Genomic DNA, 27634 nt, shown 5'->3' with positions numbered 1-27634 from the left:
CTCCGTAATCTTCTCAGGAAGTAGAGGCGCTGATGTGCTTTCTTAATAATTGCATCAGTGTTCTCGGACCAGGAAAGATCTTCAGAGATGTGCACGCCCAGGAATTTGAAGTTCTTGACCCTTTCAACCATCAACCCGTTGATATAAACGGGACTGTGGGTCCCCATCCTACTCCTTCCAAAGTCCCCAATCAGTTCCTTGGTTTTGCTAGTGTTGAGGGCCAGGTTATTGTGCTGGCACCATATGGACAGTTGCTCGATCTCTCATCTATACTCTGACTCATCCCCATCAGTGATACGTCCCACAACAGTGGTGTCGTCAGCAAACTTGATGATGGCGTTCACACTATGACCTGCTACACAGTCATGAGTATAGAGTGAGTACAGCAGGGGGCTGAGCACGCAGCCTTGAGGTGCTCCCGTGCTGATTGTTATCGAGTCTGACACATTTCCACCAATACGAACAGACTGTGGTCTGAGAATGAGGAAGTCGAGTATCCAATTGCAGAGGGATGCGCAGAGACCCAGTTCTGCGAGTTTGGTAACCAGCTTGGAGGGGATGATTGTATTAAATGCCGAGCTGTAATCAATGAATAACAGCCTGACATATGAGTTTTTGTTGTCCAAGTGGTCCAGAGCGGAGTGGAGGGCCAGCGAGATTGCATCCATGGTTGATCAGTTGTGGTGGTAAGCAAACTGCAGTGGGTCGAGGTTCTTGTCAAGGTAGGAGTTGATTTGCACCATGATCAACCTCTCAAAGCACCATCACCGCAGGCGTTAGTGCCACAGGTCGATAGTCATTGAGGCACGTCACCTTACTCTTCTTGGGCACTGGTATAATTGATGCCCTTTTGAAGCAGGTGGGAACCTTAGACCTCAGAAGTGAGAGGTTGAAAATGTCCCTAAAAACTCCAGCCAGTTGGTCCGCACAGGTTTTTAGAACACGACCAGGTATACCATCAGGTCCAGGCGCTTTTCGAAGGTTCACCCCTCTGAAGGATTTCCTGACGTCAGCCTCTGTGACTGAGACTGAAATACCATCACAGCAAATGGGGACTCGGGAAGGCACATCAATATTCTCCCTGTCAAAGCGGGCGTAAAACGCATTGAGCTCATCAGGGAGTGATGTTTTGCCGACATTCGAACTGCCTCCTGATTTCGCCTTGTAGGAGGTGATTGCATTCAGGCACCGCCACAGCTGCCGAACATCTGTCTCATCCTCCAGTTTGGAGCAGAAGTCCCTTTTGGCCTTTTTGATGACCTTACCAAGGTCGTATCTGGACTTCATGTAGACCACTGTATCATCAGACATGAATGCCCGGTGTCTGGTCTTCAAAAGAGTGCGGATCTCAAAGTTCATCCAAGGTTTCTGATAGGGAAACACTCGTAAGGTTTTTGTAGGGATGCAGTCCTCCACACATTTCTTAATGAAGTCTGTAACGACTGTGGCGTATTCATCCAAGTCCGTTGCTTCCGTAGCTGGTTCTGATCCCGACGCTATCAGGTAACTCTTTTAAGTTTCTTATCCAGGTGTATGAATTTATTTTGTCCACCCTATTTGTAGCCGTTTATTTGCATCGATTTTCTCAGAGTACTGGCAATCTGCTGCCCTATTGACAGACTTTAGGGAAGGAAGACCGAGGAAACTGGAGCGCGCGGAAGAAACCCACGTGAGGTTTTGTGAATGGCATGGGGGGAGTGGTAGGGGGATATGTGTTTGCAGATTGGGACCAAGTGATGCTGGGAATGGTTGTGAGTCAGGCATCAAGATTCAAGGACCCAGCTTCTGGAGGGAAGGAATTAATCAGTCGGAGCATGTCTCGATTCCATGTAATGTTGCATTTGGATACAAATATCTTATGCAGGCATCCCCTCCAGTGTAACGTTAATAAAACATGTCTGCTCTGGAAGAGACCAACTTTAATTAACTGTCAATCTTGAAGCAACATGGTACAATTTACAGTGTGGGTTTTAGAAAATCGTGGAAGATTGAACCCTGACTAGAAGTGTCTTGTCAATTTTTCAACACGGTGTGAAATACCACGATAAATGCCAGTTACTATTTTGTCACTTACAGATCAAGATTGGGTCCAGTTGCATTGAAGAAGCATCGTGGCAGCATCTAATTTCAAGGTCTTTTTTTCCCTTTCCCTTTGCCAGCTTTACTGCTACTGTGCAGTTCAGTGACTATGTGCAAGTGGTGAGTGGACATGGCACTTCTCGAGGCTTGCCTCTGCCTTTAGCAGGGGGACAACAGTCTGAGCCAGCGGGTTGATCAGCAGCATCACCTGTCCCACCACAACCTCACAAAGTAATCTGTAGTCCTACACTCAACAAATCTCACAGCTTGCCTGGACCTCCAACTATTTATGCACTGCAGGTGCATCTCATTCATTATCACTCCTATTAGTGAGTCAGTCCCAATGCAAGACTTTGGCTTGAAACGTCAACCATTCTTTCCCCCTGCCACCGCTCACAGATGCCCCTTGACCTACTGAGTTCCTCCAGCAGATTGTTTCTTGTACTAGTTACTAGTTCTTCAGGAACAGACTGGTGTTATGCATTCATTTTTTCAAGGTCGCCATGTTGCAAGGCTGGCAAATATTCCCCATATCTAATTGCTTTTGATAAGGTGACAGTGAGCTGCCTTCTTGAAGTCTTTCTGGTTAAAGTGCTTCTTCAGTGTTGCTGATAAGGAGTCTCAGGATTTAGATATAGTGATGATGGAGAACAGTAATATATTTCCACCTCAGTTTGGTGTGTGACTTGGAGGGCATCCTGCAGGTGGTGATGTTTGCATGCACCTGTAAACATGCACGGCCACAAATCCTGCAATCTGCAGCATAGGATGTGTCGTGGATGACAGTGTGCTTATTCCGAGTCCTCCTTCCCATATCGATCAAACACACAAAGCACTGGAGGAACTCGGCAGCACTGGAAGGCGACTCCGGACTGTCAGAGCTGCCACAGCCAGACATAAAAACAGTTTTTTTCCCATGAGCAGTAGCTCTCCTCAATAACCAAAAATCCGTTGCCTCCTTTTGCTTTGGTATTTTATTTAATTCACATGTTTAATCAACATGTTTTATTATTAATGTTTAATGTTTTATGTGTCATTCCTAACTGTCACTGTATGTCGTTGTTACTTGCGGGCGGAGCACCAAGGCAAATTCCTTGTTTGTGAATACTTGGCCAATAAACTTATTCATTCATTCATTCATTCATTTCTGAAGGGAATGGACAGATGACATTTTGGGTCAGGACCTTTCCTCAGACTGATCTATTAGGTGCATTCACCGTGCTCCATAGCTTTGCCATTGCACTTTTTTCTAGGGTGACCTGGATATTCCAGCAGCCCAGGTCCTAGGTTCTAAACAAGAAAGACACAGATGAAGTACCATTTCAAGTCATTCGATCTGACACTTGCAGTCGTGCAGACTGCTTATGCTTTAGCCCAATTTCAAGGAGACCTCTCTGAACAAGTGTCAGGCTGATCAGATTTGTTCTTGTCAACTAAATTATTTTCCTGATTCTCTCCTGAAGCCTCCCATAGTAATGGTCCCCACCCACGCTTTTGTTCATGACCTTCAACTGACCCCCACCAACTCTCATTCCGCTACCTGACATGTCCGTCTCAATCACCACTACTCCACTACTACTACATAACAAAATGCTGGAGTACACTCAGCGGGACAGGCAGCATCTCAGGAGAGAAGGAATGGGTGGCGTTTCAGGTTGAGACCCTTCTTGAGGTCTGAAGAAGGGTCTGGACCTGAAACGCCACCCATCCCTTCTCTCCAGAGATGCTGCCTGTCCCACGGAGTTACTCCAGCATTTTGTATCTTCGATGTAAACCATCATCTGCAGTTCCACCGAAGATACCCGAAGAGAGAAGGTGGGTGACGATGAGGAAGGGAAGGAAGATTGGAGTACAGGAGACCCTGGGGGATGAACCTCTTGAAAACAGGTTCACCCTCTTGGAAGCTGGGACACCCGGGACAGAAGGCACTGCCATTATGAACGGGGACATGTCTGTGAGTCAAAACGTGGTGCTGAAGCAAAACTGAAGAGACAGATGTCAGGCAGAGCCGTGGTAGTAGGGGGGAGTAGGGGGGTGGTGGGAGAGAGGGGAGAGAGTGGGGAGGGAGGGGTAGGGGGAGAGGTGGAAGAGGGGCAGAGGGGTAGGAGGAAGGGGGCGGAGGGAGAGAGGGAAGGGGTGGGGTAGAGAGGGAAGGGGGGTGGGTGAGAGAGGGATGGGGGTGGGAGGAGGAGGGGAAGAAGAGGGAGAGGGGTGAGGAGAGGGGGAAGAGAGAGGGGTGGGGGAGGGGGGAGAGAGGGGTGGGGGAGGGGGGAGATGGGGTACCACCATGAGGTACCACCTCCAGTTTAAATTCCATTTGGAATATTTTGGAGGACCAAGAAACCAAGTAGGGGTGGGTTTAAACTCCATCGTGAAAGGTACAGTCAGGGGTTTCTGCGGCAACAGGCGGGATTCAAGGATGGTGTGTTGCCTCCTTGGTGCCAGGATCCAGGATGTCACGGACCGATTACAGGGCATCCACAAGGGTGAAGGTGAGCAGCCGGAGGTGGTAGTGCATGAATGCACAAATGATGTCGGGAAGAAGTGGAAAGACATTCTGCAGCGTGACTTCAGAGAACTCGGAAGAAGACTGGAAAGCAGGGTGGTTATTTCCGGTTTGCTTCCAGTTCCTCGTGCTGGTGAGAACAGGAACAGGGAGATAGGGGATCTGAATGTGTGGCTGAGGAGCTGGTGTGGGAGGCAGGGATTTAGATTCTTAGACCACCGGGATCTGTTTTGGGGTAAGAGTGAATTGTACAAAAGGGACGGGTTGTACCTTAACAGGCGGGGGACCAGCATTCTGGCAGGCAGGTTTGGCACTGCTACACGGGTGGGTTTAAACTAAATAGTGGGGTGGGGGGGAGAGACAAACTGGAGATATAAGAATGGAGTTAAATGGAAAGAGAGTATAAGAAAAGCTAAGAAATACACCAGAATTAACAGGGCAGAAAGCTCAGGCGATAGGAGAGTATGGCCAAGTGAAGTAGGAATCGATATGAAAGGTGAGGGGACTAATGGATTAAAAATATTATATATGAATGCACAAAGTATAAGAAATAAAGTGGATGAGCTTGAGGCTCAGTTAGAAATTGGCAAGTATGAGTTGTGGGAATTACAGAGACATGGCTGCAAGAGGACTAGGGCTGGGGACTGAATATTCAAGAGTGTACGTCCTATCGAAAAGACAGACAGGTGGGCAGAGCGGGTGGCATGACAGTGGAACAACAATGGCAGGTATTTCTGGGAATAATACAGAAGGTGCAGGATCAGTTCATTCCAAAGAGGAAGAAAGATTCTAAGGGGAGTAAGAGGTGACTGTGGCTGACAAGGGAAGTCAGGGACAGTATAAAAATAAAAGAGAAGTATAACATAGCAAGGATGAGCAGGGAGCCAGATTGGGAAACTTTTAAAGAGCAACAGAAGATAACTAAATAGGTAATATGGGAAGAAAAGATGAGGTACGAAGGTAAGCTAGCCAAGAATATAAAGGAGGATAGTAAAAGCTTCTTTAGATATGTGAAAAGGAAAAATATATTTAAGACCAAAGTTGGACTCTTGAAGACAGAAAGAGGTGAATTTATTGAGGTGAATGGGGAACAAGGAAATGGCAGACGAGCTGAACAGGTACTTTGGATCTATCTTCACTAAGGAGACACAAACAATCTCCCAGGGTACTAATGGCCAGGGGACCTAGGGTGACGGAGGAACTGAAGGTAATTCACATTAGGCAGGAAATGTTGGGTAGATTGATGGGACTAAAGGCTGATAAAATCCCAGGGCCAGATGGTCTGCATCCCAGGGTACTTAAGGAAGTGGCTCTAGAAGTTGTAGATGCATGGGTGGTAATTTCCCAATGTTCTATAGATTCAGGATCAGTTCCTGTGGATTGGAGGGGAGCTATGTCATCCCACTTTTTAAGAAAGGCGGGAGAGAGAAAACGGGGAATTATAGACCAGTTAGCCTGACATCGTTGTTGGGGAAGATGCTGGAGTCAATTATAAAAGATGACATAGCAGCACATTTGGATAGCAGTAACAGGATCGGTCCGAGTCAGCATGAATTTCCGAAGGGGAAATCATACTTGACTAATCTTCTGGAATTTTTTCAGGATGTAACTAGGAAAATAGACAAGGGAGAGCCAGTGGATGTAGTGTACCTGGACTTGCATTTGACGAAATCTCTAAACTAGAGACAAAAGCATTTGATAAGGTACAACATAGGAGATTCGTAGGCAAAATTAGAGTACATGGTATTGGGAGTAGGGTATTGACATGGATAGAAAATTGGTTCGCAGACAGGAAACAAAGAGTAGGGATTAAAGGGTCCCTTTCAGAATGGCAGGCAGTGACTAGTGGGGTACTGCAGGGCTCGGTGCTGGGACCGCAGCTATTTACAATATATATTAATGATTTAGATGAAGGGATTAAAAGTAACATTAGCAAATGTACAGATGGCACAAAGCTGGGTGGCAGTGTGAACTGTGAGGAGGATGCTATGAGGATGCAGGGGAGTGGGCAGATGCATGGCAGATGCAGTTTCATGTGGACAAATGTGAGGTTAACCACTTTGGTGGCAAAAATAGGAAGGCAGATTATTATCTGAATGGTGTCAAGTTGGGAAAAGGGGCAGTAAAACAAGATCTGGGGGTCTTTGTTCATCAGTCACTGAAAGCAAGCATGCAGGTTCAGCAGGTAGTAAAGAAAGCGAATGGCATATTGGCCTTCATAACAAGAGGAATTGAGTATAGGAGCAAAGATGTCCTACTGCAGTTGTACAGGGCCCAAGCGAGACCACACCTCAAGTTCAAGTTCAGGTTCAAGTGAGTTTATTGTCATGTGTCCCTGATAGGATAATGAAATTCTTGCTTTGCTTGAGCACAACAGAATATAGTAGGCATTGACTACAAAACAGATCAGTGTGTCCATATACCATTATATAAATATATACACACATGAATAAATAAACTGGAGTATTGTGTGCAGTTTTGATCCCCTAATTTGAGGAAGGACATTCTTGCTATTGAGGGAGTGCAGGGTAGGTTCACAAGGTTAATTTGCAGGATGGCGGGACTGTCATATGCTGATAGAATGGAGTGGCTGGGCTTGTATACTCGGGAATTTAGAAGGATGAGAGGGTATCTTCTTGAAACATGTAAAATTATTAAGTGATTGGACACGCTAGAGGCAGGAAACATGTTGCCGATGTTGGGCGAGTCCAGAACCAGGGGCCTTAGAACAAAGATGAGGAAAAACTTTTTCACCCAGAGAGTTGTGAATCTGTGGAATTCTCTGCCACAGAAGGCAGTGGAAGCCAATTCTCTGGATGCTTTCAAGAGAGAGTTAGATAGAGCTCTTAAAGATAGCAGAGTCAGGGGATATAGTGAGAAGGCAGGAACGGGGTACTGATTGTGGATGATCAGCCATGATCACATTAAATGGCAGTGCTGGCTCGAGGGGCCGACTGGTCTACTCCTGCACCTATTGTCTATTGTTCCAACTTACACATTTCAACTACTCCATTCCCACTGCCAAATACAACGCCTGATTGTACCCACCCCAAATGCAGATTGCACCCTTGGGATCAGAGCAGCATCCAAGGGAGGGGGTGCAGTCACATAACGTACTGAGATCTTCCAGTCAACGTGAATGATGGTTCATGTTCTATCTGCCTTATTCTTGTCCACTCTCCTGTATTCTCTTCAGAGCTCATCTTTCTTGCTGGCTTTATGTAATCAGAAACGTCTATAATTTTGACTCCAATAAAATAAGCTATGCATGATTTGTTAGCCCAGGACTCATTGTTGTGGCATCCCAAACACCTGAAAACCTGAAAACCAGTAACCATGCTAACCTGAAAATGACCTGTTTATACCTAGCCATGTACCTTTAATCCATTCACTATCCATCCTCACAACCATGACCTCTTATTTTATGTGACAACCTTCTCTGTGGCAACCTATCAATTGTCTTTTGAAAATCTATCCATTACCACTTAGCCCTTCCTCCTTACCTTCATAACTAATATCATCCTTAACAAATTGATAGATTCATCAGACACAGCTTTTCTTTTGTTAAATCATGTTGTCTCTGCCTAATTTAATGATGATTTTCTCTTACCTCCCTTATAATAATGGGTTCAAATAATTGGTTGATGCATGATATCTGACCAATTGATGGGGTCAAGGAAAGAGCGTTCACGTCGCGGCCCTGTTTCAACCAATCTTTCCACCACCACGCACAAGAAGCACAAGAAGCGCAAGACAGACACCATTGTGCAGATGCCGAGAAGTGTGTTCAGCTCTGGCTGAACAACTTCTAATCTTGTGTGTGGACTCCATAAGAAGAAGAAGACCAATTAATCTATACTCATCCTTTATTCCTTAATTATTTTTCTGTCATAGTAATTGTGTTGAAGGACCTCTGACCCAAAACATTTATAGCCCTGTCCACGGTACGAGTTCATTCCAAGAGCTCTCCCGAGTTTGCCCTGATTCGAATTCGGAGATTTACGGTAATGGCCACACATTGGTTCTCGGGGCTCTCGTGGACATTTTTCAACATGTTGAAAAATCTTCATGAGTCTTCTTGTGCTTACCTGCCGTTAGCGAGTTTTCCCGAGTACCTGCCGTTAGCGGTATGAGCCGCTAAGTGACGTCCCCGAGCTCTGGCGTACACGCTACGTTCATTCTCCGTGCTTACCACGAGTTTGATTATTTTTTAAACTCGGGAGAGCTTTTGGAATGAACTCGTACCGTGGGACAGGGCTTTAACTCTGCTTCCTTTTCATCAGATGTTGCCTGACCTGATGAATATATCCATCAACACACAGTGCTGAAGGAACTCAGTGGGTTAGGCAGCATCTATGGAGGGAATGGACAGGTCATGTTTCGAGCCGGGATCCATCTTCAGGCTGGAGATCAGGCTGTAGAAGTGTCCCGACACGAAACGTTGTCTGCCCATTTCCTCCATAGATGCTGCCTGACCCGCAGAGTTCCCCCAGTGCTTTGTGGTTTATTCAAGATTCCAGCACCTGCAGTTTCTTGAATATTTCAAGCATATTATTTTTGTTTTTGTTTTCGAGCATCATTCCACCATTTTGTTGTGATTTTCACTAATTTCACTGAGTATTTTTAACTGTTGTTAAAGAGTAGATGGGGGGTGGGATTGAGAGAATATCCAATGGTAGTTGGGTTGGAGCATGCAGGATGCTTGCAGGATGTTTTGGCCTGGCGGAAGCACCCCTACTCTCCTTGACATTTTCTTCTTGGATTCATCCTTTTCACTGCTCTAACCTGTCAGGTTTACTGAGGTCTGGAATACTATGTCAAAACTGAAAGCAGGTGGATGCAATATTGCCCAATGCCAAGCCCGGTTTATTTAGGTATTTAACCTTTGATGAATTCAACCTATCTATATTTGTCAAATAAGAACCAGTCTTATATTCCAGTATCTACCAGTTTAACCATTTCATCACAGAATGTGGCGACAGGGTGGTGCAGTGATAGTGTGTCGGCCTTGCAGCCAGAGACCCGGGTTCGATCCTCACGGTGGGTGCTTGTCTGTATGGAATTTGTACGTTGTTCCCGTGATCTGCCTGGCTTTTCCCAGGGAGCTCCGGTTTCCTTCCACACTCCAAAGATGTACAGGTTTACAGGTTTGTAGACTAATTTGCCTGTTAAATTGTAAATTGTCTGTAGTGTGTGTAGGATAGTGTGAGTGTGCAAGGAATACTGGTCGGGGGCAGTCTTGGTGGGTCGAAGGGCCTGTTTCCGCACTGTATCTCTAAACTAAACTAAACTAAACATGCTATGTGGCAAAAATAAATCACCTTGTCAGGGCTCAAGGACAATTCAATTGGTTTGAATACAAAAAGAAGCGGTATTTACATGATGCTGCTGTTAAAGTGCGATTTCCTGCTTGCTAGAACTGCCCCCCAGAATTTACTGTGATCTTATGCACTGCTTTCATATTGCAGCATTTGACAATATGCAAATCTGGGGGTCAGATTGAACTCAAATTGCTTTCCATGCGCCTCATTTAAATAGCATATTTATTCAAATTAGGGCCCACACTGAATTTCATAATTCCACTTCTCGTTCTCATCTCAGCAGAGCATATTGCTTAATGGCCTGACTTTCATTCCGAGTTCTACTTATAATAATAATAATAATAATAATAATAATAATAATAATAATAAATACTTTATTGATCCCCTCAGGGAAATTCAGATGTCCAGAAGCCCCCAACCAACAAACCCACAGATTCAAAACGAACGCAGACAGAAAATACATAGAATACAATGTGGACACTACCTGAGAGCAATAAATACTTAAAAAGACCAATAATTAACAATTAAAAATTAAAAATTGCAAAATGCATCCCCCTACAGCCTAGCGGTCCGAATTATAAAATCTAATGGCTGCAGGGGTGAAGGATTTCCTGAACCGCTCCGTTCTACAGGGCAGGGAGAGGAGCCGGTTGTTGTTCCGAGTGCTCTTTTGACTCTCAAGAATTACATGGAGGGGATGCCCGGGATTTTTCAGGATGACCTGCACCTTGTGCCTCATACGCCTCTCAAGCACATCCATCCCAGAGTCTACTCTCCCCTCCAGCACTGAGCTAGCTCGTTTAACCAGCTTCTTGTTGTTTTTTGCACTAATGCTGTTGCCCCAGCAGACAACAGCGTAGAAAATAACACTTGCAACCACAGTGTTGTAAAACATGTGCAGCATATCATTACACACATTGAAGGATTTGAGCCTTCTGAGGAAAAAGAGTCTGCTCTGGCCTTTTTTGTAGAGGGAGTCAGAGTTGACAGACCAGTCCAGTTTGTTATCAAGGTGCACTCCAAGGTATTTATATGTCTGCACCACCTCAATGTCAGCCCCTGCAGCGTTGACCGGCTGAAGGGGGAGCTTGGACCTGCCAAAGTTAACCACCATCTCTTTAGTCTTAGTTGTGTTCAGGATGAGACAGTTCTCTTCACTCCAGGCACAAAAGGCACTGGTCAAGTTCCTGTATTCCTCCTCCTGCCCGTTCCTTACACATGCCACAATCGCTGTATCATCTGAATATTTCTGTACGTGGCATGTGTCAGACTTATGGTTAAAGTCTGCTGTATACAGGGTGAAGAGGAACGGGGCCAGAAACGTTCCCTGTGGGGCTCCAACATTGCACACTACTGCAATGAAGCTACCTCCTTTTAGCATAAAACCAACCTGCAGATATTGGAAATTGTGACATAAAAAGAAAACATTGGTAAGACTCAACAAGTCAGTCACCCTCTGTGGAGAGCGAAACAAAGTCAATGAATCAGGTTTTTGTTTCTGTTAGCGTTGAAATGTACGTTTTGGCAGGAATTTGCATAGGTTTCCTCCCACACACCAAAGACGTACAGGTCTGTAGGTTAATTGGCTTCGGTATAATTGTAAATTGTCCCTAGTGTGTGTAGAATGGTGTTAATGTGCAGGGATTGCTGGTCGGCGCGGACCCGGTGGGCCAAAGAGCCGGTTTCCGAGCAGGAACTCTAAACTAAACTAAATTAAACTAAACTAAACTAATTACTCCTTTACCTTAAATATCTTATAAACTTCTGCTATGTTCCCTAGACCCAGCCTTTTCGGAAGTGTGTTAATTTTACAAAGTCACGCAGAGTTTTACCCACATTATGGCTCACATTGCACTTAACTCAGTTGTGAAAATGGCAGTGCTTAAATGTTCTCATGGTGTTCCACATATGCTGCACGGCGATTCTGTCTCACTTGAATCCTACAATTCATGCATTTACCAGCGTAAGCCGCTGCATATGTGTATTAAACAATAGATAGTGGGAATAATACACAGCCATTTGATGTTGTACAATGCACACAATACACACTGGGAAATAGTAAACAACTCCCCACCATCATTCTTTCTCTCGCCTGGTTATGTTTGCAATTTTCAGAAGAACACAGTGACAGGATCAGGGTTTGGCTCAAATGAATCAAATGATGTGAAAGCGATTGCACACGAAGATTTAAGAATGTTTTCTGAAGACAAGTGTGCACGACTATAAACGGTAGGAAGGGACGTCTGAATGCACTGTGACAGGTATGGAAATTTGCAACAAACTGCTCTGCCCGCACAATAAGAATAAAAGTAGGTGTATTAAGCTGCTGCATATCGGGTTAAATCAGCACGACATCCCTTCAAGGTTCAGCAATAATTTTAGTTGAAAATGGAAAAGCCAGAGTTGGTAAATTGCATTTAGAATAGATAAGTCATTGTGAATCTTAGATGGTTAAAAGCCTATGAAAACATTATTGGGAAATGTGCAGCATTTATCCCCTCCAGCTATTTGGAAGTAATTTAGGAACTCATTATAAATACCCCTGTTGGAAATGTCAGGAAGGGAGGAGAGTGTGCTTTCTTGCATGAATAATGAGCAAGGACATGCTGCTCCAGCCTAGGGCAGCTAGTGCTGAAAGTAAGTACATGTATCTCACAAAGCAAAAGTCAAGCTTCACAATGGTTTTGTACTAATGCCAGGTCACCCTATAGTTCGTAGTTCATTGTATTAAAATAAGACCTCAGTGACATCAATTTGACCGTCACACAATCTACCTGTTTGTTCTGTTCTAGTCGTTTCCATCCCTGCATCAAATAGTTAACCAGCGCTATTTTTGAAACTGCACATAAGGATTCCAGTATTAAAATTTAAAGGTATTTGTGAACTTCTCTTCTTTGTCAAGACATTCTATCATTCTGCTTCAGGATGATTGGGAAGGGATACCGTGCTGGTTTTGATATGTCCATCATTGATGCAATAGGTTTTCCAGTGGGAAATGCAATTATCTTTTCTTTCCGAAAATGGAAAGGATAGGAAATGAATTATGCAAACCAATTTAGCCTGCACTTAGAGAAAATCTCACTCTCGGATGATATGGCTCCACGCATGTGTACAAATAGAAGTTCATTTAGCTGGAAGTGATTGTGAAACTAGATATTTAGAAACAGGAATTTCAAATAAACAGTTACTGCAGACAATATGGCTTATTATCGAAGTACTTCAATTATGTCCATCAGATAGGTATCCAAAGCAGTAACTGGTACTCCATCTTATCCAGTCCCTATTTCTGCATCATCTCCCCAATCACATTCCGATTAATATTTGACCTGCCCTCTTACATCTTTCAAAATGAACGTGGAGATTATTATCTTTGAGTTGAGTTTAGTTTATTGTCACCTGTACCAAGGTAGGTGAAGATGGACCTGCAAAATCAATTAGCTTCAGCCGATTAGTGAGTAGACAGATGTCACCTCCAATCTCCATGTAGTTTATTTCATTGTATTTCTCCATTTCAAGCTGCAAATTTTAGATCTTAACTTTTTACTTTTTTTCCACATACTGTAGGTTTTTCTATGAGCATTTCTAATCCCAATCCACTATTCTCTTTCAATCTTGCTGTCTCTGTTTCTTTACCTTACTGTGTTCATGCCCATTTGGCTGGTAACTTCCAACATCTGAGATTCTGAAATATACTATCATCGGAGTCACCTGTGGTGTTACCTCACTCTGTGGAATATTTCTTTCAGATTAGGTTGCATTCCTTGTAATTTTGTGTTCAGTTTTCAGGTGCGAATGACGGATGCACTCAGGTTGTTCGTGGATATAGATCATTAAACTGTTTTGGAGCAGTGTGAACAGCAGTCATCTGATGTAATTGCCTCATTCCTCTACCTTAACATTTTTGTTATTTGCTTCTGTTGTTCTGAAAAATTGGCATACCGTGCATTTTCTTCAGCTTGATTTGCATGCAGGTGGGTTAACAGTAAGACTGGATTTTGACAAGCCCTACTGGCTCCACATTAATGAATCTGTTCACAGAATAACCATCGCCAGCTTCCAAACACAGTCAGCAGTTTGATATTTAAAATTAGCCTTGAGGACAATGCGAGGATAACATTTGAATCTATTTTCAACTGGGGCTGAGCATTGTGACTTCCAAGTAAACTATTTGATTCTAGCTTGATGTAGCATGAATTATTTTTTTCAAACTCCAGTTTTACATTTTTTTAAGTCTGTAAAATGTTAGTTGTCATACCTTTATGGAGACAATGTGGAGGATGTCTTGCTTAGGTATGAATAAGGTGACTTAGAGAAAAGACCACCATATCTTAACCCAGCAAGCTCAGGAGGCAAACAGGGATATCACTGTGGTATCTGCAACCTACTATGTGTAAACAGATGTTCAGCTGAAGGCTTATTTTCTTTGAAAAAATCAGCAAATTAGGCCAAAATGAAAACTGAATATTATTATTATTGTATTTGGGTATGACTATCGATGCCATTACATTGTTAATGTTGCCCTATTTTTACTCTTAGACAAATACACCATGGAAAGAGTCCCTTCGGCCCACTGAATCCATGCCGACCATTGATCACCTGTTCATACAAGTTCTATGTTGATGTATTCAGGAGAGAGTTAGATTTAGCTCTATGTTTTAGGGATGTGGGAGGAAATCGGAAAACATTGAGGAAACCCACATTGTCATAAGGAAAACGTGGAAACTCCACATAGTCCGCACCCGAGGTCAGGATACGATACGATAGAACTTTATTTATCCCAGGAGGGAAATTGATCTGCCATAAGTCATAAAACACAAAAGACATGACACATGAAATTAAAGTGACAAGTGAAAGGATTTGGGATGTGCAAAGATTGGTGGGGGGGGGGGGGGGGGGGGGGGGGGGGGGGGGGGGGGGGTCAGTCTACCCCACTTCAGAAGGGGGAGTTGTGCAGTTTGATAGTCACAGGGAAGAAGGATCTCTTGCGGTGTCCTCTACAGCATCTTGGTGGAACCAGTCTGTTACTGAAGGTCCTCCTCATGTTGAGCAAAATGTATCATGGAGGGGTTGAGCTGTATTGTCCAAGATGCTCCACAGTTTGAAGAGCAACCTCCCCTCCAAGACCACCTCCCATGAATCCAACTCCGCCCAAGGATGGAGCCAGCCTTCCTGATAAGTTTGTTAATCTATTAGCATCTGCGGCCTTCGCCCTGCTGCCCCAGCACATGACGGCGAAGAAGTTGGCACTGGCTACCACCAATTAATAGAACATCTGCAGCATCTCACTGCAGACGTTGAGGAGCTGAGCCTTCTCAAAATGTACAGCCGGCTCTGTCCCTTCTGGAACAGAGCTTCAGCGTTCCTGGACCAGTCCAGTTTACTTTCCAGGTACACTCCAAGATATTTGTACTCCCTGGTAAACTGCACATCCACACCATCGATGGAGACAGGGGTGTCCCTCTCCTCCTAAGGTCCACCACTAACTCCTTAATCTTGTCGGTGTTGAGCTACAGGTGAGTCAGCCCACACCACTCCACAAAGTCATTGAATACATCTCTGTATTCAGATTCCCTCCCCTCACTCACGGATTGGTCCCAGGTCTCTAGCGCAGTGAGGCAGCAGCTCAGACAATGATAGAAACTGTGCCACTCCATTTTGTTTTCTTGTTCTCAGAATGTGGCCTGAACTGACAATACGTAAAGGTGGCACTGAATCACTAATTTCTTGAATCATTACAGAGCAATGTATAGTAAAATGGTGGCCGACTAGGAAAAGGGGAGATGCAACGAGACCTGGTGTCATGGTACACCAGTCATTGAAAGTGGGCATGCAGGTGCAGCAGGCAGTGAAGAAAGCGAATGGTATGTTAGCTTTCATAGCAAAAGGATTTGAGTATAGGAGCAGGGAGGTTCTACTGCAGTTGTACAGGGTCTTGGTGAGACCACACCTGGAGTATTGCGTACAGTTTTGGTCACCAAATCTGAGGAAGGACATTATTGCCATAGAGGGAGTGCAGCGAAGGTTCACCAGACTGATTCCTGGGATGTCAGGACTGTTATGAAGAAAGACTGGATAGGCTTGGTTTATACTCTCTAGAATTTAGAAGATTGAGGGGGATCTTATAGAAACTTACAAAATTCTTAAGGGGTTGGACAGGCTAGATGCAGGAAGATTGCTCCCGATGTTGGGGAAGTCCAGGACAAGGGGTCACAGATTAAGGATAAGGGGGAAATCCTTTAAAACCGAGATGAGAAGAACTTTTTTCACACAGAGAGTGGTGAATCTCTGGAACTCCCTGCCACAGAGGGTAGTCGAGGCCAGTTCATTGGCTATATTTAAGAGGGAGTTAGATGTGGCCCTTGTGGCTAAGGGGATCAGAGGGTATGGAGAGAAGGCAGGTACGGGATACTGAGTTGGATGATCAGCCATGATCATATTGAATGGCGGTGCAGGCTCGAAGGGCCGAATGGCCTACTCCTGCACCTAATTTCTATGTTTCTATGTTTCTATGTTTCTAAAATATGCTTGCCTATCATGTCAATCATGATAATGTTTGACATGTACAGCAAATTCTGATGTGGTGGTATTCCCACAACATCAAATCAATGATTCTCCACCAGATATTGTTTATTCAGTGCTCTTCTATGAAAGTAGTAAGGAAACAATAAATAATGTTTGTGTGGTACTTCAATGTCCACCAAGAGTGGCTGAGCAACACCACTGCTGATGAACCTGGCTGTGTCCTGAAAAAACATAACATTTGTGGTAAGTGTTTAGGAAAGAACTGCAGATGCTGGTTTAAACGGAAGATAGACACAATATGCTGGAGTAACTCGGCGGGACAGGCAGCATCTCTGGATAGAAGGAATGGGTGATGTTTCGGGTCTGAAGCAGGGTCTTGACCCGAAACGTCACCCATTCCTTCTCTCCAGAGATGCTGCCTGCCCCACTGAATTACTCCAGCATTTTGTGTCTAGACTCTGTGTACTGCCTCAGTGTACTACTGCAATATGATCGTATTGTATCTGAGATGCTTATCTAAGATGTATCTAAATGCTTATTACGTATAACTTATACTGAACTTTAGACAAAAATTAATTTCATGGTACCTCGGTACATGTGACAAATAAAGCCATTGGTTCAATTAGTAGTGCAGAAGCACTGGAGAAACAGGAAACATGCTTAAAAATGAGGTGCCAACCTGAACACAGGACACTCTCCCACTGTAACAATACAGCTGCAACAGTACTCAAGAAAAACTCAGGACAAAGAATCACTACTCTAAACACTTATTTGCTCCACCACCATTACACTGTGGCTGCAGTTGGGTGTCAGCTAAAATATGCACTGCAGTTGCTTGCTTAAGCTACCCTTACAATACATCCAACCCATACACTGCATCACTGCGGCAGTGGTAGAGTTTCTGCCTTATAGGGCTTACAGCGCCAGAGACTCAGGTTCGATCCCGACTACAGGTGCTGTCGATACGAAGACCGCATGGATTTTTTTCCGAGATATTTTGTTTCCTCCCACACTTCAAAGACACACAGGTTTGTGGATTGATTGGTTTGGCATAAATGTAAATTGTAGCTAATGTGTGTGGAGTAGTGTTAAGTGCAATGGGCTGAAGGGCCTGTTTCCACGTGGTATCTCTAAACTAAACTAAACCAAGAAGGGAAAGAGTTGTAGGTGCATGGAAATTCCACCACAATCAAATTACCCTCCAAATTACACACCATCCTGACTTGGAAATACATCATTCTTTCTTCAGCATCATTGGACCTTAATCCTGAAACTTCTTACCCAAGAGTATTGTGGGGGTATATTCAAAGGACCGTAGCTTTTTTAAAGAATATGGCACACTATTACTTGTCCAGGGCAATTAGGAATTGGCAATAAATGCTGGCACTTTCCTTGTGACCATTTGTGTTTTCTTCAAGATCTTCGGTTTCCTCCAGAACTCCAAAGACGTACAGGTTTGTAGGTTAATTGGCTTGGTGTATCCTAGTGTGCATAGGATAGTGTGCATAGGATAGGGGATTGCTGGTCGACGCCGACAATGGGCCGAAGGACCTGTTTCCGTGCTATATCTCTGAACAGTCTTTATGTAGCATACGTAAGGTTGTAAAATGTCAAAGATGTCTCATAGGTGCAGCTTGCTAACAAATGTCATTAAAGGCATTGGTAAAGAAGCCATATAAATTGTTATAATGGAGTCTATTAATTGACTGACTGAAGCCATGGTAGGTCCATTGGAGACAGCGATGTTTAACATAATGCCCAGGGTACCAGTCATGATAACTGTGTGCTTCCCATCTTTTTTCAATAATCCTTTTTATTGTACCATGTAATATTTATGCAAGACAGGATTAAGTTTCTTGAATCTTTTACCTCCTGCCTGAATGCCAAATTTCAAAGAAATCAAGTGCGGCGATCTATTGAACATCTTGACTGCCAGGAATTGCACTGACTTTCAGAGACTGAATATCTTGAGAATCAAAAGTAAAATAGATTTTCTATATAGATTTTTTTCTCTCTCATCAACCAGTCTTGGCAGATTCATATTAGCTGTAATACACTGCATCTTTCAGAGGAGCTAATCAGAGGATTGATTTGGCCTGAGATGTCAGTGTACTTGCTAAACTCCTAGTGTCTGGTTAATTTTAATGTGAGAAGCCATTCTTGCACAGAGGTCTTGTGGTAGCTTTCTAATTTCTGTGCAAGGTTGGCATACTACTAAGGCTCCAAGCACATCTTAGACAATCCATTCTTCCAGAAATCCTCAGGGATGAAAAGAGTAGGTTAATGACAAGAATGTCCTCTTGACTTATTTGTGGCACTGTGGCGCAATGGTAGAGTTGCTGCCTTACAGTGCCAAACACCCAGTTCAATCCTGACTATGATCCTGACTATGGGTGCTATCTGTACAGAATTTGTACGTTCTCCCAGTATGTTCTCCCAGTGGTTTTCTCCAGGTGCTCCGGTTTCCGGAGGGGGGATCTTATAGAAACTTACAAAATTCTTAAGGGGTTGGACAGGCTAAATGCAGGAAGATTGTTCCCGATGTTGGGGAAGTCCAGAACAAGGGGTCACAGTTTAAGGATAAGGGGGAATTCTTTTAGGACCGAGATGAGAAAAACATTTTTCACACAGAGAGTGGTGAATCTCTGGAATTCTCTGCCACAGAAGGTAGTTGAGGCCAGTTTATTGGCTATATTTAAGAGGTAGTTAGATGTGGCCCTTGTGGCTAAAGGGATCAGAGGGTATGGAGAGAAGGCAGGTACAGGATACTGAGTTGGATGATCAGCCATGATCATATTGAATGGAGGTGCAGGCTCGAAGGGCCGAATGGTCTACTCCTGCACCTATTTTCTATGTTTCTATGTTTCCCCCCCCACACTCCATAGGTTTGTAGGTTAATTGGCTTTGCTAAGTAGTAAAATTGTCCTTAGTGTGTGCAGGTTAGTGTACGGAGTAATTGCTGGTCGACGCGGAAATCTGTGGGACGAAGGGCTCATAACCAAGTCTCCTTGGTGTTATACCTGGACCTTTTCACTTCTCGGGCCGCACAATATTAATCACAAAACAACTCATAGTTAGGACATTCTCTGTTTGCCATTTTAAGATATCATTGATTAATGTTCTGTTTCAACACTACTATTTATCCTCTTCCTATTCTTTCAAAAGAATATAATTTCCGTTCCCCAATGTGAACATAAACAATAATATCGATGAATAAGTGTAAGTGCAATTAGACAATTTCTACCAATACTGTTTCAATTGACGTGAATAAAAAAGGGCTAAAAGCTAATTGAAAGACAAATAGCAACCATGTGAATAATTGTCAATGCATGTTAAAGGCCAGTGAAAAAGGAAAGGTGCTATAATTGTGCTGCAGAAATACAGATTAAATGTGAATCTTGAGTCCTTGCAGCCTGTCAATTTGTAAGATGGACAGACCTGAGATATTTCTCCAGGATATCTACAGGAGAGATTAATGCTGTGGAATCCTGCATCTTACTCAAAGCAGGTGGAATTTTGCTATTTTTTAACCTTTTCCAAGGTTTAAGGGCATTATTGATAATGCTCATACACAAAACATAATCAATACCCAGGAGTAATATTGTCTGAATGCCTGAGTTCCTGAATATCTTTACTGCCAGGAATCACTTTGACATTCAGGAACTAGACACTGGATACCAATCTAAAGGTGGAGAGAAGGAAATAGGCAACGTTTCGGATCGAAACCCTTCTTCGACCCGAAACATTGCCTATTTCCTTCGCTCCATAGATGCTGCCTCACCTGCTGAGTTTCTCCAGCATTTTTGTCTACCTTCGATCCGCATCCACAGTTCCTTCTTAAACACTACCAATCTACATACCGTTTTATATTGGTAATATATGTAAAACTTTCATTCTGAGGAAATCAAATCTATAAAAACGTAAGGGTGATCCCAGGCAGTGGAGATAAATAGATCAGAAGGTACAAGAAAGATACAACAAAGCACATGACGGAATCATGGATGACACTGAGCAATCACCATTGGAAATGCTGAAGCAAGGTTTCAGTTATTTGGGTCCTGAGACCGTCAGCCTAATGAAAGAATGAAAAGTTGCTAAATTGTTTGTGCCACATGTTGCACAATACCTCCATGACCTAATGTGTCATTGTGTCATTGGATGCAGAATAGAAGCAGGGCGTGCAGGATGATGAAAACACGCAACAGTAATGGGCCTGTCCCACTTGGCGATTTTTTAGGCAACCGCCGGCGACAGTCAAAGTCGTAGCAGGTCGCTGAAAAACTGGCGACAACCTACGTCATCCTGGCGACAATCTACGACAGCACCTACGTCAGGAGAAGTCAAGCTAGGCTCCTTGGCGTCAAACCCACTGTGGCCGAAAATTTTTCAACATGGTGAAAATTTAGCGGCGACCAGAAAGATGCTATGACTTTTTGCGTAACTGAGGAGACTACTCCCGGCGACCACCGGCGAACATGTGGCGACAAACTAGTCGCCTGTTGTTGCCTAAAAAATTGCCTAAGTGGGACAGGCCCATAGCACCAAGGATAATTCACCAAGGAGAAGGACAAGAAGGACAGTGAGATCAGTGTGAGGAATGCTCAATTTCTGGGGCAGCATGACATCAAGAAGGAGGTGGTGGTGGGACTTGAAGAATGTTATGGTGGATAAATCCCCAGGGTCAGATGGGATGGGTCCTGGGGTCTTGCCAAAGATTTTTTCTTCTTCTCTAACCCCAGGAGAAGTCCTGGAAGACTGCAGAATAGCCAATGTTGTTCCTTTGCTTAATAAGGGAAACTAAGGTAATCTAGGATTTTAGAGGCCTGTGGTAGGGTAGCTATTGGAGAAGATTCTTCTGGGCCGTATTTACTCGCAATTGTAAATCCTGTGGTGGAAGGTTGTTCTTCTGGCTGGAGGTCCGTGACCAGTGGAGTTCAACAGGGATCTGTGCTGGGACCCCTGTTTGTGATACATACTATATTTCAACAGACTTCCTCACTGTCTGCTTCTCCACCAATTTTCATAGCGGTTCGAACTTTTTAGCTTGCATGTAAATGTTAAGGACCTGTCCCACTTAGGCGACTTTTTAGGTGAGTGCAGGAGACTCTGCGCTTGCCACATGGTCGCCACATGATCGCTGATGGTCTCTGGTGAGTCTCCTTCATGGTCGCGAGGAGTTCCCGCATTCTGGGAACTAGTCGCAGCCTCAATATGGTCGCCGCAAATTTACCGACATGTTGAAAAATTTTGTCGCCAAGGAGAAAATCGATAATCCTGTAGTAGTAGGTACAGTTGTAGTGAGGTCGCCATGTAGTTATGGGTAGTCGAGGTAGTCATAGATAGTTTTAGTTAATCGCCTTTGCTGACCGTCATTTTCATTGGCTCATTGGGGAAAAAACTAAGCACGAGTTTTCAGAATCAAAGATAACCTTGTTCAGTAATGTTAAATGCCTGCCAAACTTGGCTTTGCACCGTGTGAAATTTACACAGCGCTCCCCCCATTTTCCCTGGCCCCCGCCATTGCGATGTGTTTGTGTGTGTGTTCCACTCTGACAGTCGCCGTTCCAGTTCCCGGTTTTTCCGGTGACTGCCAGGAACTTGACAGTCGCCGGCAGTCTGCTGAAAAATCGCTTAAGTGGGACAGGCCCTTTAATGGGTTGGCTAGTAAGGTTGCAGATGATACTAACATTGGTGGTGTTGTGGGCAGTGAAGAAAATTGTCCAAGTATACAGCAAACAAAAAATATTCAGAAATGGGTGTCGAAATGACAGATGGAATCAAATCTGACCAAGAGTGGGATGTTGCAGTGTTGCAGTGTGGGAGGTTGAATGCAAGGGGAAAGTATACAGTTAATGGCAAGACCATTAACAACATTGATGTGCTGAGGGATAGGGATGGAAAGAAGGCAAATGGCATCTTTGCCTTCATCTGTTGGGGCATTGAGCATAAGATTCAGGAATACATGTTGCAGCTTTATTGGATTTTGGTTATGCTGCATTTTGAGTGTTGTGTGCAGTTCTGGTCACCCCTTTACAGGAAGGATGTGGAGGCTTTGCAGAGCATGCAGAAGAGATTTACCGGAATGCTGCCTGGATTAGAGGATATTAGTTAGAAGGAGAGGTTGGACAAAGCTGGCTTGTTTTCTCGAGAGCGCTGGAGGCTGAGGGGAGAAAGTATATAATATTATGAGAGGTCTAGATAGCGTAGACAGTCAGATTTTTCCCCCCAGAGGCTTTTAGAGGCTTTTTGATAGATACATCAATAGGCAGCGGATAGCGGGATTTAGATCATGTGGAGGCAGAGGAGATTAGTTTAACTTGGCATGATACTCAGCGTGGAGATTTTATGTCAAAGGACCATGTGCTATCAACTGCTGTGGACTAGAAAATATCAGAAACCCCAATGTGTTCAAGGCATTAATTGAGCTTTATAACTCCATTCTGCCAGAATTTCTATTACTAACCATAACTTCAGTTACTAACTGTAATTAAGAGCAAAATGCAAACTGCTTGAGGAACTCAGCAGGTCAGGCAACATCTGTGCCTGATGCTCCACCAGCAGATTTCTGTTTGTTCCAGATTCTAGCGCAGCAGTCTCTTGCGTTTTCAGCAAAACTAATCCAGCCACATGCTGAAGAACGTATTACTTTTTATTGATCAGTGGCATCGCCAAGGAGGTGCATCACCCCAGATATTATCTTTGCCAGAGAAAATATGGAAGGCATACTTCACATGTGGTCCTTGGTGAGAACTCATAGTTTAACAGAATGAATTTGATCAAAACCCTTTAATATCTGTAACTACAATCAACTTTCTAAACTGTTCTGCCTGGCTGTGAAGGAAATCACATTGACATGTGTGGTTTCTGGCTATTGCAGATTAACATAGGGTTTTCTATAATATTTGCTAATACTATATGTAGTGTCAGCAAGTAGTCAGTAGTTTTCAAGTAAGCTGTATATATATTTTTTGAAATTGCAACCAATTAATTTTCAGAATTTTTTATTTTTTTCAGATTCAGATTCAACTTTAATTGTCATTGTCAGTGTACAGTACAGAGACAACGAAATGCAGATAAAATTTTATTATCATCTGTGCTACTGCTTCACCATGTAACTATTGTGGATGCACCTTACAAATGCATCCATCAATTTGTATTGAAGATAGGCTGAGAGAAGGAATGGGTGACATTTCGGGCCGAGTCCCTTCTTCGGTCTGAGCCTCAGAGAGTGTAGGCTCAATCTGAAGAAGGGTCTCGACCCGAAATGACACCTATTCCTTTTCTCCAGAGATGCTGCCTGAGCCGCTGAGTTACTCCAGCATTTTGTGCCTATCTTCGGTGTCTACCAGCATCTTTCCTGCACATCAATTTGTCTTCGCAGTTTCTCAGGAGAATCTTCGGCATGGGAATGCTGGCTTTTTGAAATTTAGAATGAATAAATGCCATCATATTTATTTTGGATACTTATAAAGTAGGCCTTCGACTGATGGAGCTATCATTTCTTAAAGGTATGAATTGCACCACAACAGCCAAAGGTTCTACAAATGTACTCATCCTGTGGAATCCAATACTCACCAAATGCTTCACAAGAGAAACTCATGTTAAAATATTTGTTTCGTTGTCATGATGCACTTCTTGCTCTCAATGACAATTACTTCACCTTTGAAGAGAAGAAAAGAGATGTGACAACAAAACAATGCACAACTTATCCATCCATAAAAACACTCAAACTGTGGAGCATCCTGGACAATACAGCTCACCCCCTCCATGACACACTGGTCAACCTGAGGAGTACCTTCAGCAACAGACTGGTTCCAACATGCATTACAGTGTACCACAGGAGATCCTTTTTCCCTGTGGCTATCAAACTCTTCCTCGTGGGGTAGACTGACTGACTCCCCCCCCTCCCCAATCTTTGCACACCCCCAAATCCTTTCCACTTGTCACTTTAATTTTGTGTATCCTGTGTTTTATGACCGTTGGCAGATCAATGGTTCTCCTGGGATAAATCAAGTTCTATCGTATCATATCTAGTAGCTTCAGAAATAAAAATAAACACAGCTAGAACTTAGATTGCAGCTATTTTTGATGAATGAAGAGATTGGCAAAGATTAATGATGAATGGCAGGTGGCTGCAGATTTCGTGGAGCAATGGATATGTTTCCGTGCTGTATCTCTCTGTAATTCCGTTGTCACATTTAGATCTGGCACTAATCAGGATCCTCAAAAATAATCACAAAGTTAGTCAAACAAAATATATGTTATTAAGCATTACATTGTTTACACCCAGGAAAACAAGCTTCAAAATAGTATTTACATTAATAATGTTAGTCCTTACAGGCACATTCCTTATGGCAGCAGCAATACATATGGTTGCCATGGTGAAAAGGAAGGTTGGAGAGAATTTCCAGATCCATAGAGATGGGGTGATGAAAAAGACAGATGCTACAGTGGTCCTGTATATTAGAAGGGCAATGAGACCAGCTTCCATTACTAGAGCCAGGCAGGAGTGGCGAAGGCTGTCTTCTCCAGGAGTGAAAATCCACGTTGACTGTAAGAAATGTTGTAAATGCACGGGATTTGTTGTGGGGAGTCCTCACTGGTGAAAACATAACTTTCTTATTAGCATGCATGTACACAGAAAGACCGACACACACAACCTTAATCCACACATCAATTATGCCCCTGTCCCACTTAGGAAACCTGAACAGAAACCTCTGGAGACTTTGCGCCCCACCTAAGGTTTCCGTGTGGTTCCCGTAGGTTTTTGTCAGTCTCCCTACCTGCTTCCACTACCTGCAACCTCCGGGAACCACACAGAAACGTTGGGTGGGGCGCAAAGTCTCCAGAGGTTTCCTTTCAGGTTTCCTAAGTGGGACAAGGGCATTACCTTCTCCTATGCAAATCCCTATCCTCAGCCTGTACTCCCAACCCTCAATTAACTTTGTTTAGAGATAAAGCTTCTAAATTTAGAATATTGAAAAAGTGAATAAAAGGCTATGGAAAATATTTAAATGGTGAGGAATAGGGACACACACGCACACACTTTCCAGAGGGAGAGAGCTTGTGCTTCTCCGGCCATGAGAAGCCAAGCTTAATAGGCAGAGGAACCACAGAGGTGCAACCATTTTTGAGCAAAGGTTTGTATGAAGTCTGCAGGTAAGCTTGTAAGCAACATTTCCTTCAGATTTCCATATTCTCTTTAATTTGGTCTGCAGCAAATTCTTATGTGTGCTAATGCATCACCCTCTAAATATTGTGGATGCAGCTTGCAAATACAGGTGCACAACCTTTTATCCGAACATCCAAATAACGAAAACCTCCGAATAGCGGACATTTTTTCGGTCCTTGAAGAAAGGTCCTTGAAGACGTTCAACGAGGGCGGCCCGCAGAGGTGACAGCGGAACCTCCGGTCGGTCCTCGAAGAAAGGGGAACTAAATCCCCATTCATAAAAGAGAAGGTGAGGGTATATTGCGCGGGAGGGTTAATAATTGACAATCTGCTGCTGCCTGCCCGCTGAGTTAAAAAGTTCCCATGGTAGACTCACGATACACAGTGTATCGTGAGTCTTGCGTGGGAACTTTTTAACTCAGCGGGCAGGCAGCAGCAGATTGTCGCTCCCTTCAGTTTCACCTCACCTGCACCCCTCTGCTTCCCGGCCATGTGTGTGACCCCTTCCCTCCCCTCTCCAGCTCCCCGCCCATTGCACCGGTGCGGGGGCTTTGCACTGTCTTCACATCGGCGATGCCAGCAGGTCAGTGCCAGTCACCGGAGACGTCAGGACCAACGGGACACCGATCCCCAGGCCCACTGCAAGCACTGAGATCCCAGAGACCCACAGCCAGCAGCAGCCCAGCCCTGTTCCAACTCCAGAGGAACACGCTTCCCGTAGGGACAGAAGCTGATGGTGTGCAAGGTACGTCTTGCTCCTTGGGGTTGCGGATGAGGGGGCGCAGCTCGGGCTGTGACGTCTCCGGCCACCCCCCTGTACAGGAGCTGAGACTGGGAACTGTGGGGTTGTTTGCAGTTGCAGAGGGAGGGGGCAAGGGCGGTACAGTTCCCAGTCTCAGCTCCAGTCCAGGGGGGTGGCTGGAGACGTCAGGACCAACGGGACACCGACTGCAAGCACGGAGATCCAGAGACTCACAGCCAGCAGCAACTCTAGCCCAGCCCCGCTCCAACTCCAGAGGAACCCGGGTTGCGGATGAGGGGGCGCAGCTCGGGCTGTGGGCGAACTGCCACTTGTCGCTGTAGCGGCCCATCGGGGAGCGGGTTCCTGTTGGTCCTGACGTCTCCGGCCACCCCCCTGGACAGGAGCTGAGAGACGTCAGGACCACCAGAAGCCGCTCCCTGATGGGCCGCTACGGCGACAAGTGGCAGTTTGCCCACAGCCCGAGCTGCGCCCCCTCATCGGGACACCGACCCCCAGGCCCACTGCAAGCACGGAGATCCCAGATCAGCAACTCCAGCCCAGCCCCGCTCCAACTCCAGAGGAACACGCTCCCCGTAGGGGCAGAAGCTGATGGTGTGCAAGGTACGTCTTGTTCTTGGAGTGGCGCAGCTCGGGCTGTGGGCGAACTGTCACTTGTTGCCGTAGCGGCCCATCGGGGAGCGGATTCCTCTGGAGTTGGAGGGACAGGGAGACACAGCGGCTTTTGAGAATGGTGGGCAATCACTTCCAAAGTTCTGCCCACACAGTCAGTACACCTCTCCTACACTTGTCTCCCGCACTAAGATCATCTCGCAGAGAATGATCCCAGCCTAACCCTCGCTATTCTCGCCTATTCTGCAAGATAAAACTACATTGAAGACTCAAACTCGCGATCGAGTAACTGCCGGGATCGAGGCGCAAACTCGCGACCTTGCGGATATGAGCCGAGCACTCTACCACTGAGCCAGCCGTTAAAATCTACGCTAAAAATCTTCCAATCCGAAAGCCGAAAAATTCCGAATTACGAAAAGTGTCTGGTCCCAAGGCTTTCGGATAAAAGGTTGTGCACCTGTACAACTATTTGCTGACTTTTCGTTGCAGATTATCTGAAGAGGTCTTCTGTTGTCACCTCCCCAGAACTACATAATTTGAGCAGGAAGAGCTGGAACGAAGATTGAAGTGAAAGGAAAAGGAAGAATAGGTTAGGGTAATGAACCACCGAGTACTTGTGCCTGACACCCTATAGCACCACCTTGGAGACTGACATGGCATGA

This window comes from Amblyraja radiata, chromosome 12 (assembly GCF_010909765.2).
Source record: "Amblyraja radiata isolate CabotCenter1 chromosome 12, sAmbRad1.1.pri, whole genome shotgun sequence".
In the NCBI taxonomy this organism is placed as follows: domain Eukaryota; kingdom Metazoa; phylum Chordata; class Chondrichthyes; order Rajiformes; family Rajidae; genus Amblyraja; species Amblyraja radiata.
This window is presented reverse-complemented; position numbering follows the sequence as displayed.